Here is a 10,973-nt window from a genome sequence, read left to right as displayed (position 1 = left end):
AAGGCCTGCCTTTTTGGAAGGCAAACCTTGGAAATAAAGCGCTGGTCCTCCCCTAGCTCGTCCACCACCAGCAGGACTAATTACTAGCAGACGACTCCTTGACTTCCCTGTGTCCTCCTTATAAAGTGAGAATGTTAGCCTCGCCATGTTGAATCTATAGCTGTCTGAAGAGGCTCAGGTAACAAATATAATAATGATACCTTACCTGTACTGAGCACCTATTGTATACCACTCTGTGGAGTGCTCAACACCCATGTTCCCCAATTCGGCAAGGACCCTGTGAGGTAGGAACTAATATCAGTCCCATTGTGTAGCTCAGGAAGCTACACAATGGGTCTGATTCCTGCACCCCTGCTGTACCCCCAGAGTGGGTATGCATGTGCCAGGTGACCTCTAAAGGGCTTTGTTACTGCTGTCTTTTCAAAGCCCTTTCCCATTAAGTGTCTAATTTTTACCCCAGAGGCAAGCTTATGAGGTGGGCGGGGAGTTCCAGCTATTCATATCCAGGCCTCGAGTCACTGCAAGCTGTTGCGTTCTGGTTATTTTTGTGTCTCATCTCCCATACTAGATTCTAGGCTCCTGGAGAATTTTGGAGACCATGTGGGTTCTTAGCACATGTAAGGCAGCACTGCCCTTGTTGTAGTTAAAAGTGGCCTGTGAGCTTTCCTTCCATCCCCTTATTTTGGTAACAAGTGACATACACACACATACCAGGAGGGGATAGGTGACTTAGCTCCCAGTCAGTCTTTGAACTGCATCCCTCTCACTGCAGTGATTGGCTTGAGGGGTGGGGCTGGATCTGAGCAGGGCCAATCAGAGATCTTCCCTGGGATTTATAGATGGAATTGGGATTATTGAATTGGAGCCTGTGACAACCAGGATTTCTGCCCACTGGGGAGGTCTTTCTGCAGCAGGAGGAAAGATCAGTCAACACGCAAGGAGAAGAAGAGACACCTGGAGAGAAGGAGAATGCCAGCCAGGTAATCCTAAATTCCAGCCCCAGGACCCTGGCTCTGCATGCAGCTCTTCCTTGATTTGGTGAGCTTTCTCAGTGTCCTGCCTGGCCTTCAGGCCAATAAACTTTTCCTTCTGTTTTTTACTTAAGGAACTTGGTGTTGTCTTCTGTCACTTGTAGTCAAAACAATACTAACTAATGTACTCTAGTAAACTGTGTACCTATTTCCACAATGCTGGGCAGAACAGAACGTCTGTGGAACACTTCTCTGTAAACAGTCTCCAGACCACATAAGGAAATTGCCCTTCTTCCGAGCATTGTCCACTCCCTCTCGTTGCCTTGTGCAGTACCAGCTCCCTGAGCTGCCGAGGGCGGGCGGCTGCAGGCCAGGGGAGAGCCGCCTCCACCCAGGCCCACAGGGCTGTCCCAAGCACCCTGCAAGGCTAGAAAAGGAAGAGGAACCTTTCCAGAGTCCCTGTAGGACAGGACAAGGAGGAGACACCTCAACATGGAAAAACTCTACAGTGAAAATGAAGGGAAGCTGGGGAGCTAGGGAAAGCCAGAAGGTGAAATAGATAGAGAAGATGAAGAAAAGCCAGCGAAGGAAGAAAGCCAGAAGTGAGTGAGGAAGAGCACCAGGGCGGGGGCCAGCCAGATAAGGGGAAACAAGAAAATCGGGACAAGTTCAAAGGTGAAGGGAAAGTATGCGATGAGGGCCAGCCAGAGAGCTGGCCACGGGCTGCCGAGAAGCGCCCAGCTGAAGATTCTGTGCCCCAGAAAGCAACCAAAAAATGGACAGGGGGACAGACAATTCCCCCAAGGACTAGCAGGGGGACTTGCAGGAAAGGCGTTTAGGCATCTGGGCCTTTCCTGTAAGTGAGGAGATGATGAAAGAGTGTCGAGTCGGGCCAAGGGCTCAGGAGGAGCTAAGGATAAAGTAGAAAATGAGTGCTTTTCATTGGCTGCCAAATGCACAGGCCCCATGATGCCCCACGTCTTTGAAAGCCCTTGGGTTTCAATACTGATTTCTCTGATGAAAATATTCCAACCCTGCTTTCCCCAGTGGGCGTTTGCCAAGTGATGCATCCTAACCTTAAGCGGATGCTTTGCTTTAGGTGTTCACTCCTCTTGTTGCCAGTAGCCTTTTGATTCACTCTACACTGCTCTTTGCTTCCATGTGCATGGCACTTTGTAAAATAGTGAAGAGCTCTGGCTGGTGTGGCTCAGTGGATTGAGCACCGGCCTGTGAACCAAAGGGTCGCTGGTTCAATTCCCGGTCAGGGCACATGCTTGGTTGTGGGCCAGGTCCCCAGGATGGGCTGCGTGAGAAGCAACCACACATTGGTATTTCTCTCCTTCTCTGTCTCCCTCCCTTCCCCTCTCTCTAAAAATAAACAAATAAAATCTTTTTTTTAAGAGAGAGAGAAATATCAGTGTGTGGTTGCCTCTCACACACCCCCTACTGAGGACCTGGCCAGAAACCCAGGCATGTGCCCTAGACTGGGAATTGAACCAGCAACCCTTTGATTTACAGGTTGGCACCCAACCAGTGACCCATACGAGCCAGGGCCAAATAAAATCTTTTTAAAAAAACAATCAAGAAAAGAGTTTCCAAACCAAGCACCACATACACCATGCCCCCACCCCCGCCAGAGGAAATGGCCCTTCTGACCAGCGTGAGGCAGAAAACAAACAAACAAACAAATAAAACCATCTATTCCCTCATCAAAATCCCCATCTCTACCAGACTTGGCTCGGAACCACTTGGGTCTGTTTTCAAAATGCACTTTCACCCCTTAGGATTTGCTACCACGGAGGGCAGTAAAACAACAGTCTGAGGCGTGGAAGACAAGTGAGAAAGGAGCACCCCCAAACATGCTCTGTGTCAGCAAGGGCACGGGCAGAGTGAGAGAGCAGCCTTCCCAGGAGACCGCTCAGGCCTGGTGGGCTAAAAATGACGAGGACCCGTCTGGATGGTTACCGGGCTCAGCGCAGCGCGCAAGGGCTCCCACTCTGCGGGTTGCCTTTTCATTCTGCTGATATTATCCTTTGATGAACATAAGTTTTTAGTTTTGATGAAGTCCAATTTATCTATTTTTTCTTTTATTGCCTGTGCTTTTGGTGCCAGATCCAAGAAATCGTTGCTAAATCCAATGTCATGAGTTTCACCCCAGTGTTTTCTTCTAAGAGTTTTATGGTTTTATGTCTTCGATTCATTTCGAGTTAACTCTTGTAGGGGGTGCAAAGGTAAGGGTCCGACTTCATTCTTTGGAGTGCGAGTATGGGGAAAGCCCGTCCCTTCCCCACCGAATGGTCTAGGCACCTGCTGTTGCAAACCACTCAGCCAGGTATGGGAAGAGTTATTTCAGGGTTCTCTATCCTGTCCCACTGGCCTATGTATCTGTCCTTATGACAGTACCATACTGTTTAGGTTACTGTACATAGTTCTAGTGAGTTTTGAAATCAGGAAGTGTGAGTCCTCCAGCTCTGTTCTTCTTTCCCAAGATGTTTTGGCTATTCGGGGTCTGTGAAATTCTAGATGAATTTTAGGATGGATTTTCCTGTGTCTTCAAAAGCCATTGGTGGGCATTTGCCAGGAATCACGCTGACTCTGGGGATCACTGGGGTCGTACTGACAGCTGAACGTTAGATCTTCCCATCGGTGAACACAGGTGCCCTTGTATTACTCCCGTCTTCATCGGTATGTTTCAGCAGTGTTTTTTAGTTGCAGTGTGCGAGTCTGATGCCTCCTTGGTTGTATTTGTTCCAAAGTATTTTATTCCTTTTGATGCTGTTGTAAATAAAAATGATCCTGTGGGGGGAGGGGTTACTGCATTCTGTTATTGTGTATTATACTAATTGATTTTTCATTTCTCGAACCATCCCTGCATTGTAGGAATCAATCCAACTTGATCGTGGTATATAATCCTTTTAAAATGCTGCTGGCCCAGGCTGGGTAGCTCAGTTGGTTAGAGCATCGCTCTGAAACACCGAAGTTGGGGGTTCAATCCCCAGTCAGGGCCCACACAAGAAACAACCAATGAATGCAAAAATCAGTGGAATAACAAGTTGATGTGCTACGTCTCTGTTTTCCTTCCTCCTTCTCTCTGAAAAAAATTAAATCAATAAAAAATTTAAAAATAAAGTGCCTTATTTTTTTAATATGCTGCTGAATTTAGTTTGTTAGTAGTTCTTTTTTAATCCTCACTCAAGAATATGTTTATTGATTTTAGAAAGAGAGGGAAGGAGAGAGTGAGAGAGCAAGAGAGAGAGAAAGAGAGAAGCATGATGCGTGAGGGAAACATCCATCGGCCGCCTCCCACACAGGCCTCAGCTGAGCCCCGACCAGGGAAGGACTGGGGGTCAAATCGGAAACCTAAGTATGTGCCCTGACTGGGGACTGAACTCACAGCCTTTTGGTGTATGAGACGGTGCTCCAACTGAGTGAGCCACTCGGCCAGGGCTGGTTTGCTCCATTTTGTTGAGAAATTTTACATCAATATCCTTAAGGCTGGTAGTTTTATCATCTGCTTGTCTTTGTCTGTCTTTGACATCAGGGTAATGGTGGCCTCACAGAATGAGTTAGGAAGAATTCCTTCCTTTTCAAATTATTGAAAGGGTTTGAGCTCCGGCTGGTGCGTCTCAGTGGACTCAGTGCCAGCCTGTGAACTAAAGGGTTGCCGGTTCGAATCCCGGGGCACATGCCTGGGCTTCAGGCCAGGTCCCCAGTGGGGGGTGTGTAAGAGGCAAACACACATTGATGTTGCTCTCCTTTTTTCTCCCTCCCTTCCCCTCTTTCTAAAAATAAATAAATAAAGTCTTTTTTTTTAAAAAGAAAGTTTGGTATAAATTCTGAAATGGTTGGTAGAATTCCCTCTGGTCCAGTTATTTTTCTCTGATGGGAGGTTGTCAGTCATTCCTCTGCATACCCTCATTTGTATTTTTACTATATGAATTTGCCGTAGATTATTAGGCCAATTTTTTATTGACAGACATTTATAGTGCATTCAGTATTTTGCTATTATAAACAAAGCTACTATGCACATCCTCAGGACACACTTAACGTATACAAATTCATCGGTCACATTATTTTATGGTCACACCTCTTACTTAAGCTAATTGATATTAGAAATGGGAAGAGCCATCCCAACACCAGTTTATTCAACGTTTCTCAGAAAAAGAAGACAGTTTGTATATTTGTGTGTGTGAGATGACGGGTTGTACAGTGGGTGTTCTCCGTGCGTTTACTTGAATCAGTTAAAGAAGAAAGCCAGTCCTGAGGTTTGCTTGAGATCTTCCCGGGTCGCTCTGACCTTGGAGAGTCTTGGAAATTTCAGGCTGGAGGTAACTTCGTAAATCATGAGGCTCACCAGTCCCAGGCCCCCACTTCTCAGTTAAATCTTCTCTACTGTGGCTCCAGCTCGAATCCTTCCCCTGCCGGGGAACTTGGCGCCCGCAGGCAGCCCATTCCATTCCATACAGAGGCATCGGGTGCCTAGCACCTCTCCACCACGGCACAGTGCACAGTTCTGCTGTTGGAAATGCCTCCTTACTTTTGAACCCAGGTGATGTGTCTCTGCTATGCCACTTATTTTAACCGGGGAGCCAAACAGAGCCAGGCTACCCCCTTTCACACCTCTGCCCCTCGGTTATTTCTGGGGAGTGCTCATGCCTTTTGGAGGCTCCCTATTTCACCACTGACAGTTTCTCTCCCTTCTTGGAACTACTGAACCAGCAAAACCCAAACTCATGGTGCCCCCCAGGTCCCCAGAGGACCGGCCCAGCCCACCTTGCCCACCTCCTTTGTGCGCTCTTTGCCTCGGGCACACTGCCCCCTGACCCCATTCTGTTGAGGGGCACTGCTGAGCTCTTTCCAGCCCCCAGGCTTCTTTGCATTGGCTGTCCCCCGCCTTCCCCTGTGCTCAGCGTCTGCAGGGTTCACAGACGCCCAGTCTCTGAACCTCACAGAGGGCTCCCCAGAAGACAAGGGGCCTGCCTACCCACAGGACCTCCCAGAGCCCACAGATAGGGGGCAGGTGGCCGGTGTTAGTGGACAGCTGGGTGGAGACACTGACCAGGACAGCACAGAGCATTTGGGTTGAGAAAAACTGAAGGAGGTCCAAAAGGAGACACAGAAGGGACTCCTCCACTTTGCCCCGTCTAGGAGCGCCTCACCTACCCCAGGCCCACCCCAGAGTCCCTGGGGTGAGACAGAGCTGACGCCTCCCTCCACCAACGCACGCCCTTTGCCCCTCTCTCCAGGGCTCATCCTCCTCCTCTTCTTTCTGTTTCCCAGCCAAGGACCTCACGCTTCCTGAGCCATGTTGGGCTGGGAGGCCACCATTGCATGAGAGCCTTGGGGACAGTGTGGCAGATGTGAACCTAGGGAGTCCGGCTCTTGCCTCAGCTCTAGCACTTGGTGGGCAGGTAGGAGGCCCAAGTCTGGGGGAGTGGGGCCGGGCTGCTCATCCAGAGGCTAAGACATGGCACTCGTCCTGAGGGTTCACCAACTAACTCTCTGTGCCACCTGGGCAAGCCCTATGCCCCCACCCCCCTCAGGTCCAGGTGTGAAGGGGACCAGGCCAGGTCATCTCTGACGTCCTTTCAGCATCTGACACCCTGAGTCTCTGGGCCCAGTCTCAGGATGGGACCGTGAGTATTCCCAGCGGAACCCTTGCTCCCTGACTCCTCCCTGCCTCCGTGCTCCCAGAGCCCCCTCCCCTGAACAGCCCCCTCCCATGCTGCCCCCTCCATCCACCTTTCCTCAGCTGAAGGGCTGCTTGACCTCCGCGGGCTGAGGACGAGCCGCAGTGGCTGTAAAAGGGAAGGAATGTCCACAGGCGATTGTTTCTTCCTGATATCACTGGGGGGGGCTTGAGTTGGGGGGCCCAGCCAGATGGCGGGGGGAGGCAGGACTCCTCCTGTAACTCGTCTCTCCCTGAGGCACCCCCTCCCCTTTCCTAGGCTCAGGCAGCGGCCCACTCATCTGAGGGGACCAAAGTCCCCTCTCATCTGCTACCCTCCACGTCTCATTAGTGTAAGACCTTCAGGCACAGCCTGCCTCTCCCAACTTTCTCTGCCAGACCCCCAACCCCTCCTGGGCCCTTTCTTTCATTGGCACCCCCACTCCAGCTCTCACAAGTCCTTCCCCCACCTCCCTCCATCACCCCCACATCCCGGACCTGGCTCCTTCTCTGGGCTCCAGCCCCCTCCTTCCCCACACTCCTTTTACAGACATGGAGCTCTGCGGGTTTTCTGCCAAAGTAGGAGAAGTCTGAAGCTAACGGACGGCATCTCCTTCTCAGCTCCCAATCTCTCCTACCAAATAGGACGTCTGGCAAACTTGGGGAGGCGGAGGTGGTGGTGGTGGAGGTGGTGGAGGAGGGGGGAAGGGAGTGGGGGCTAAAGCTGAGCCTCAAGGGGGAGGAGCTAGTGAGAAAGGTGGAGGTGAGACTGCTTCATGGACTCTGAGCATCCTGTACCTTCCGGGTGTTATTTGCATCAGTAAGAGATGGGGGGACGGGGACAGAGGTCCAGTGGAGGGAAAGGGAGGGGACTTTGCCAGCTCCATTTGTCCCTTCCCCCTGGGGGGTGGGGAGGACACCTTAATATTTCCTGGAAACTTTGAGTTCTGGACCCCATTCCAAATCCTTTTGGGGGCCCCACACCCTGGCTGCGCCCTGTTACACTCAGAGCAGGTTCCCTGGAAGGAATCCTGATGTGTTGGGAGCAGCATAGGGCTGGGAGTCCGGGCAGGCTGTGACATTGGGCTGGCAAGGGCCTCTCTGAGTCTCAGTTTCTTTTGCTTAAAGTGAAATATCCCTCTCTGTTGTGACCCCAAGGAAAGGGGTGAGAGAGGCCCTTTTCTTTTTTTTATAATTTTTAAAAGATTTTCTTTATTTATCTCTAGAGGGGAAGAGAAGGAGAGAGAAGGAGAGAAACAGCAATGTATGATTGCCTCTTGTGAGTCCCCTGCTGGGGACTGGCCTGCAACCCAGGCATGTGCCCTGACTGGGAATCCAACCGCGATCGTGTGGTTCACAGGCCCGCGCTCAAGCCACTGAGCTACACCAGCCAGGGCTGAGAGAGGCCCTTTTCTAATCCAAACTGTATTGCTTCCCTGGAGACTGACCCTCAGGCGGGACCCAGACCATTGGCACGGCCCCGGATCAGCCCGAATCCCACCAATCGTTGATTGGTGGGCGGGGCTACACCTGCTGGCATAGGTGTTGTCAACGTCCTCAGACCCTGCTCTCCCTGGTCCCAGGTTCCTTGATCCTACCAGGCCCTCCTCCCAACCTCTCCCCACATTTTTCCCTCCGCTGTGTGAGCACGTGGTCCTGCCCAGCGCAACAGATGGGGCTCTCAGAGTCGCAGCTGTCCCCTCATCACACCCACTCACCTCCCGCAACTCCCCACAGTCTGCAGGGGGTGCCCCTGAACTTCTCCAAACGCTGCCCGGTCCTGATCCATCCCCTGAGGAGGCAGAGGGGACCCCTTTCCCCAACACAGATGTGCACCCTTCCCCACATTGAAAGCCCCAAGGAGACTGGGAGAAAATGCCCTTTGACCTGACTCAGGGGCACCTGGGCCGAGGTGGGTCCGGGGTGTGTGAGAACTGGGGTGAAGGGTGTCAGGGTGACTCAGAAACGGCTGAGACGCACAGAATGGTACTCAGCCCTGAGGCACGGAGATTTCACAGGCTCTCTCACCTCAGCAGGAACCCGCACCCTCGAGGGCCTCTCAAGGCCCAACCTGAAACCCTCTGTGGCGCTGTGAGCCCCTCTGTCTCTCTCAGAAGGCAACCCAGATGGAGAAAGGCAGCGCCCTTTCTTCCCTGGAATTCTCTGCCAGGTCCTTAGTGCCGTCATTCAGTCTCTCTTCGCCCTGATTCATTCATTCCTCTCATCTTCCCTCACAGGCTTTTTTGGTTTCAGCCCCTCCAGTTTGGTCATCTCCCCGCTGTCCTGGACCCTTTCCAGGTTTCCTACAGCCCTCTGAGGCTGCGGGCTTCTTTAAACAGGGCCCGAGCAGGCTGACAATGACCTCACGGGGTCACTATGCACAGCTGCTATATATAGCCTTATGGAATCATCCCGCTCTTCCTCCAACCAGCTGAGTCCACTCAGACCCCAGGGCCTTCTCTGCCACTCCAGGCCACTGTCTGTCACAGCACCCCGAGCAACGAACGTGAGTCTGGGGTCCATAAGACGCCCCGTCTTAGGCCCTCAGAGTTTTCGTAGCTCCAGTCCTTCCTCCCTATGTCTCCTCTCACCTGTGCAGGCAGACGGCCAGTGGCCGAAGTCCCACCTGACGCCACAGAGGTGCAGGCAAAGCGAGAAAGTTGGGGAGCAGCTGCTGGGTCACTACCTGGGTTTAAATCCCGGACCTGCCACTCCGGGGTGAGTTGCTTTACCTCTTGGAGCCTGGGTTCCTTGTCTGTAAAATGATAGTAACAGCCGAGGCGTTCTGGGAAGATTGAATGAGAACGCGTCTGCAAAGCACTGAGCCCAGTGCCCGGTGCGCGGTAAGCGCGCGGTGAGTGTCGGCCGTTGCGAAAATTGCGCCTCCTTCGTCTGATAAAGAAACCGGTTCATGGATGTCCAGGGACCGGCTCGAATCCTTGTTTCAGGTCAGCAGGTGCAGGGCCAAGATTAATAGCCAAGGCTGCTTGACTCCGAAGCTCTCAGCCCAGAGCTCTTTATCAGGGGCTATGCTGCCTCTGAAAATAACAGTTACACCACTTATGGAGCACCTACTCTATACATGGTGCGATACCTGCCGTGTAAAAATCACTGGATCTCGGCCCTGACCAGGGTGGCTCAGCTGGTTGGGCATCATCCTGCAAAGCAGAGCTGCTGGTTTGAATCCTGGTCAGGGCGTGTGCCTGGGTTGTGGGTTCAGTCCCTGATCAAAGTGTGTACGAGAGGCAAGCAATCAACGTTTCTTCACATTGATACTTCTCTCCCTCTTTTTCTCCCTCCCTTCAATCTCTCTAAATATAAATAAATAAAATATTTTTAAAATAATAAATGCATAAATGATCATAATAATCACTGCATCTCTAATCCTCACAATACTGGGATATAATGATTATTCTCATTTTACAATTAGGAATGCTAGGCTCAGAGAGGCTACATAACTTCCCTAAGGTTGCACAGCAAGTAAATGCACAGTCTGGATTTGTAACTTTGGGGGTGTCCAACCTTTTGGTGTCTCTGCGCCACACTGGAAGAAGAGTTGTTTTGGGACACACATTAAACACATTGTGACATGTAATCACACACACACACACAAATCTCATAATGTTTTAAGTAAATTTACGATTTTGTATTGGGCCACATTCACAATGTGGGCCCGTGAGCTGCAGATTGGACACCCCTGCTTGGATGATGGCTTGCAGAAGCCCTGCTTCCTTCTCTCGTGGTCTCTCAGGCCTTGCCACAGATCGACTTGGCGGGCTCAGTTCCAGGTCCTCCCCTTCTGACAGCCTCATGCCGGCATCTCCAAGCAAAGCTCACTGCCCACCAGTGGGAAAGCCCCTCCCAGCGTTCTGCCTGGCTCTTCTCCCCAGTCCCACTGCTCTCCAGAGAGGGGTGTGTGCTTGGAGAGTGTGGGTTGTTAGACAGCCAGGCCCCATGGGGGGAGGAGTCTGGCCTTTCTCACAGGACTTGGGGGGCACTGAAGATCTCCTGTGTGGGAAACAAAGAGGCCAGTGGGGGTCGCTTTGCCCTCAGGCCAGCCAGACACGGGAACTCCCCAGCAAGCTGGAGAAGCTCCCCCCAGTGCACCCTGGTCCCAGACTGCCCTCAACTGGCCTGGGAGAGGACCTGGGCAGTAATTCTGTCCTGGAGAGGCTGCCCTGGAGGACTGGGGCTGGGGGCCCGGCTTGCTCTTGCAGCCTTAGGGTTCAAAAGCAGCTGGGGAGTCCACTGTCAGCTGCTGTGGCTTTCCATGGCCCTAGTCCCAGCCCAAAGCCCCTCAGAACGTCCCAGACACACTGTCCTTCCCAGCTGTA

At 52.0% G+C, this 10,973-nt stretch overlaps 1 pseudogene; it reads left to right on the top strand.

Moving 5' to 3' along the window:
* Positions 1–330: 330 nt before the first annotated feature.
* Positions 331–1,941, top strand: LOC118975292 (transcription elongation factor A protein-like 3; annotated as a pseudogene).
* The last annotated feature ends 9,032 nt before the right edge of the window (positions 1,942–10,973 follow it).

The sequence above is a fragment of the Sturnira hondurensis genome, unplaced genomic scaffold, assembly GCF_014824575.4.
Source record: "Sturnira hondurensis isolate 20B ecotype Veracruz unplaced genomic scaffold, ASM1482457v3 Scaffold0020237, whole genome shotgun sequence".
NCBI lineage: Eukaryota > Metazoa > Chordata > Mammalia > Chiroptera > Phyllostomidae > Sturnira > Sturnira hondurensis.
The sequence above is the reverse complement of the archived record's forward strand: the minus strand, read 5'-3'. Positions and strand labels throughout refer to the sequence as shown.